The following is a 6,169-nucleotide window of genomic DNA, read 5'->3' on the forward strand; positions in this document are numbered from 1 at the left end:
GGTATAGTAGAGCTGACAAGGGACAAGGTTGTAGTCACTTCCTGGTCACAGCCAGCTACCCAGAGGGACCAAGTAGTTGCACCTGTGGGCTTGGGACCATAGTTGCAGGGGACATCAAGCTCAATTGGCATAACATACTACACTAAACATTGTTCCACCTTCTGCTTGGGCAAGTAGTGACTGGGATCTTAAAAGCTTGCAAGCAGCCATCTTGCTGCTTACAACGATGGGTCTCTCCTCATCCAAAGCAAAGAATAATAAAGAAAATCAAAGATTCATGGAAACAATTAGTCCTCGTGACTGGTACACCATGTGTTCCTCAGCCTATATGACTATGAGACCAGAAGAACTAGATGGTGCCCAGCTACCACTCAGAGGGAGACCTATGTAGGAGATCCTGGATAGAGAGGGAGAATAATGCAGAACAAAACTCAAAATCATTTGGGGAAAAAAAAAAAAAAAAGGACCAGTTTTGCTGGTCTGATAGAGTCTGGTGGAACCCCTGAGACTATGGCCCCTAGCTGCCCTTCAGGTCTGGAATTGAACCCACACCTGTGGCTTCCAACCAAAAAAAAGACAGACATATGAGTTGAACATTTACCTGAGGTAGATACACCCCTTGGAGAGAACAATCATGGGAGAAAGAAGGGCTGTTTATGCACAGGGACATAGTTCAGGGAGCCAGAGTGCATGGAGGGATGGATACAGGTTAGTGGTAACTATTGGGAGAAAGTGCGAGGGGAGCTGTTACATTGGGATAAATTGTAGTCAATGTCATGAGACAGAGTATATGTGAACTGCTGTATGGAAGGTGAATTTGCTCTGCAAACGTTCACCCACATCACAATTTAAAAAAAAAAAAAAAAGTGCCCAATACCTGCTGAATATACATTATTTTGAAACAAATATGGAAATTTATTAAAATTGACCTCAAAAGCAAGTCCAACAAATTTCAAAGAATTGGTATAACAATGATCACCATGAAATTCAGATCGAAATCATTAACAAAAAGATAACTTGAAAAGAGCCTATAAATTTCTAAATAAAGACATTATGGGTTGAAAAAGAAATTACAATAAAATTTAGAAATATTTAGAACTGAATATATGAAAAATAATGAAAAAATTACACAATAAAATTTGTATGAAGCAGTCAAAGCAATAATTTTATAGAGGGAATGTATAGAGAGTAAATTTATAGAGAGAAATTTATAAACTTAAATGCTTATACTAGGCAAAATATTAGTATCCTAAGCCTCCAACTTAAGGATCTCGGTAGAATAAAACTGAGTAAATCTCAAAATAATAGAAATAAATAAAGAAGAAAAGATAAAAACAGAAAATCATGAAACAGAAAACAAATATCAAACCAAACTCCAAACTCACTGCTATCAAGTCGGATCCGAGTCATAGCGACCCCTCCTTGGGTTTCTGAGACGGTATCACTATGGAAGTAGATTGCCCAATCTTCCTTCCGAGGAGTGGCTGGTGGATTTGAACTCCCAAACTTCTGGTTAGCAGTCAAATTCCTTATGCCACCAGAGCTCCTAACTGTAGAAAACAAATATGCAACCCATAAAATATAAACAAAACAAAAATCCAAACTCACTGCCATCGAGTCGATTCTGACTCATAGTGACCCTCTTCGGGTTTCCGAGGCAGTTAATCTTTTCGGAAGTAGATTGCTCAGTCTTCCTTCCAAGGAATGGCTGGTGGATTTGAACCACCAACCTTCTGGTTAGCAGTCAAATGCTTTAGGCACTACGCCACCAGAGCTCCCAACAACCCTATGAGGTAGATACTACTATTTCCAATTTTATGGATGAGGAGACTGAGGCCTAAAATTACACAACTCTTAAGTGTTGGCACTCCCTTAATCAGTATGCTATACTGCCCACCAAGCCACCAGCAAACCCTGTTAGTTCTGATCTATATACTTAGAATCTGACAGTTTTTCATTGTTAGATGCTAGTGCAACCATCCTCATCTCTCCCCTGGATTAATACAGCAGCTAGAAGGATCCTGTTAAAATGTAAATCAGATCAATGCCACTCCTGTGCTCAGCACCTTCCGATGACATTCTGCCTCACTCAGAATAAGAGGCAAAGTCTTTACCATTTCATAAGGCCCTCAATGATCTGGCTCCATGGCTTTTCCCCCTCTCCTCTCACCTTTTCTCTCTGCTCTGTCCTTTGCAGACTTCCTGGCATTCTTTCTGTTTGTGAAATGCACTGCTATGTTTCTGCTTCAGCCTTTGCTTGCTGTTTCCTTTGCATGAGATGCTGTTCTACTTATATAAAAACAAAAACCAAACCCAATGCTATTGAGTTGTTTCTGACTCATAGTGATCATATAGAACATAGTAGAATTGCTCCATAGAGTGTCCAAGGCTGTAAATGTTTATGGAAGTGACTGCCACAGCTGTCTCCTGCTGAGCAGCTGGTGGGTTTGAACTGCTGACCTTTTGGTTTGTTGCCAATTGTTTTAACCACTGCACCATCAGGGCTCCTCTGTTTATCTAGTGTTGTGTCATTAATTAATCTAAAACATAGCAGTTTGAAACAACCTTTTTTAGTTTGATCACAATATTTTGGGTCAGGAATTCAGAAAGTGCTAGGCAGTTTTTCTTCGAATCTCATGTGGCTGCAGTCCATCGTTGGCTGGGGCTGCAGTCATCTGCAGGCTGGCTTGGAATAGACATCAAGATGGCTCGCTCACATGGCTGGCAGTTGATGCTGGCTGTCGGCTGCTGTCTATGCCTGGCCTCTGACATGTGCCCTAGGATTTCTTCCAGCATGGCAGCTTCAGGGTATTCAGACTTCTTACATGGCAGCTCAGGGGTCCAAAAGCAAGTGTCCCAGTGGACAAGGTAGAAGTTGCATCACCTTTTATGACTCAGCCGCAGGAGTCATGAAGCATCATTTCACCTGTACACTATTATTAGTCAAAGCAGTCACAGGTCCACCCAGATTCAACCGTCTATAGACTCGACCTGATAGGAAGAACTTGTAGTCATCTTTAAACTGCTACAAATGCTTTGCCCCCAGAGAACGTGATGGCTTGCTGTGTCTGTTCTGTGCTTTATCTTCAGTATGACTGTGAAGATGCACAGGACCCACCAGGATTTCAATCTGTTGAACATATGAGTAGGAACTGACTTGATGGCATCTAACAATATATCTTCAGTGTCTGGGATAGTACCTGGCAAATACTTGATATACATTAATGGTATTTTTAATCGCCTCATATGCATGTGAGAGCTGGACAATGAATAAGGAAGACTGAAGAAGAGTTGATGCTTGTGAGTTGTGGTGCTGGCGAAGAATGCTGAAAGATCCATGGACTGCTAAAAGAACTAACAGATCTATCCTGGAGGAAGTGCAGCCAGAATGCTCCTTGGAAGCAAGAGTAGCTAGACTTCATCTCACCTACTTTGGTCATGTTGTCAGAAGGGACCATTCCCTGGAGAAAGATGTCATGCTTGTAAGGTGGAGGGTCGATGAAAGAGGGGAATGCCTTCAACAAGATGGATTGACACGGTGGCTGTGATGATGGGCTCAAGCATAGCAGGGATCATGGAGCTGGCGCGGGATCGGGCAGTGTTTCATTCTGCTGTGAATGGGGTCACTATGAGTCAGAAACGACTCGACGGCACCTAACAACAACAACAACAATTAATATTTGTCACCTGAACAAGTAGAAAACACAGTGGCATACTACACAGCAGTGAAATGGAATGGTCACACATCAATCAATCTCGGGAGCATAATGTTGAACTGAAAAAGTAAATCACCAAAGAATACATAGTGTGTGATTCCACTTACAAGGGTTACAAAATATTTAAAAATTTAAAATTACATTGTTTCAGAATACAAATATAGTTTTCAAAATATTTTTTTTTAAAAAATAAAGAAATAACAAACGCAAAATTCTGCATAATGGCTACCAATGATAGGAATGAGAATGAATGAGATTAGGGAGGGGCAAAACTAATGTCAACAAATATGGTAAAATGTTTACATTTCCTCTAGGTCTGAAGTTATGTCAAAATAAAAAATGAAAAAAATTAGTGATAATGTTCTTTTTCTTTAATTTGAGGAGGGCATACTCAGATGTTTGTTATATAATTAGTATTGATACCTCATAAATATTTTATAAATGTTAATTTATAGCTGTTCAATATTTAACAACACCATAAGAGTAGAAGGAGCTCTGGTGACATAGTGCCAAAGGCATTTGACTGCTAACCAGAAGGCTTGCAGTTCAAACCCACCAGCCACTTCTTGGAAGGAAGATTGGGCAATCTATTTCCATAGTGATATCACCTGGGAAACGCAAGGAAGGGTCGCTATGAGTAGGATCTGACTCGACGGCAGTGAGTTTTGTTTTTTTGGATAAGACTAGAAGGATTTTTATGTGTCTAGTAATAGCATAAAAATTTATAAAGCTGAAAAGCTAGAAATATAAGGAACAAACGCCCCAAAACATTTTAGTGGGATATTTTATTATTAGTGAGATACTTTAATATACTTCTAATTCTTTGACAGACAAGGAAGATAAAAATTTAAAAAGATGTGGACAATTTGAACATAACTATGATTTAACACATAAACTGTATCAAAGCGATATTAAGAACACATTATTTTCAAATATCCATAAAATAGATACCAAAAAAAAAAAAAAAAGGATTTCATATTAGGTAATAAAAGGAATACTAATATATGCCAAAAAAGTAGAATTTCTATTGCCTGCAACACAATAAAATTAGATGTAACATAAGAATAATGAATAACATAATCAGCTTATATAAATTAGAAGAAAAATAGTTTTTCAAAAATCTTCTGGGTCAAAACATGCTTAAAGTTGTGATTTCAGTTGTGTTTAGAAAATAGTAATGAGAACAGTATATATCATATTCTTGGGATATGGTCAAAGCTTTATTTACTCAAGAAAATTCATAGTTTTAAAGACTTGTGTTATTGGAAAAGAATAAATGAACAATCATTTGGTTCTGGAAAGTAGCAGAGGGATTTCTTTATCTGAAACCTGATAGTGATGAATTTGCTCAGGGAATCTGAAGTCGTCATAACATGAAGATATTCACTAATGCGTTGGTCAGATTAAAATTGCCCCCACTTACATATCTGACCCAAAAGAACCATCTTCCTTGTCTTTGATTTCTGAAAATAGTCCTTGGAATTTGTTAACAATCAAGGGGCCATGGGTTTCTTCTCTTTTTATTTTTAATTGTGATTGGGTGAAAGTTTACAGAGCAAATTCATTTTCCATACTACAGTTTATACACCTTTTGTTTCATGACAGTGATTGCAATCCCTGTAATGTAATAGTTCTCTTCCCACTTCCTCCTTGTAGTTACCTTTTCCTTGTGTTCTTCTTTCCTATGCATTCCTGCCCTCTGATCTATCTTCCTATGCAAATGCTGCCCTTCTGGTCTCCCATGCTTGATTGTTCTAAGGAGTGTACCTACCTGGTGTAAATGTTCACCTTATGTGCCTGCCTATTGTTTGGCTGGAAGCTGTGGGAGTAAGTTCAATTCCAATCTTGAAGGGTGACTAGGGGCCATAGTCTTAGGGATTTTACCAGTCTCTAATCAGACCAGTAAGTCTGGTCTTTCTTTGTAGTTTGATTTTTGTTCCACATTTTTCTCCCACTCTGCCCAGGATCTCCTATTTTGATCTCTTTCCAAGTGCTTGACAGTGGTAGCTGGTACCATCTAGTTCTTCTGGTCTCGGGGTCATGTAGGCTGAGGTTCACATGGTCCACTAGTCCCTTGGACTGTTTCCATGTGTCTTTAGAAGGGGCTGTTGTTTTTAGAAAATAGCTAGGCAACACTTACGAGCAGGGGCTACACAGGGCCCACTCTGGCAACAAACCTCAGAAAGGGAGGGGGCATGGTGGAATCAATCATACAAATTCATTGATTCATACATACATATTGTTGGAAGGAAGACAGGGCAATCTGCTTCCATAGAGATGTTGTTGTTGTTGTTGTTATGTGCCGTCGAGTCGGACCCGACTCATAGTGACCCCTCCTTGGGTTTCTGAGGCAGTATTGCTACAGAAGTAGATTGCCCCATCTTCCTTCTGAGGAGTGGCTGGTGGGTTTGAACTGCCAGCCTTCTGGTTAGCAGTCAAGTGCCTTAGGCACT

Source organism: Orycteropus afer, unplaced genomic scaffold (assembly GCF_000298275.1).
Source record: "Orycteropus afer afer isolate SDZICR_OR568_19922 unplaced genomic scaffold, OryAfe1.0 scaffold00803, whole genome shotgun sequence".
Classification (NCBI taxonomy): Eukaryota; Metazoa; Chordata; class Mammalia; order Tubulidentata; family Orycteropodidae; genus Orycteropus; species Orycteropus afer.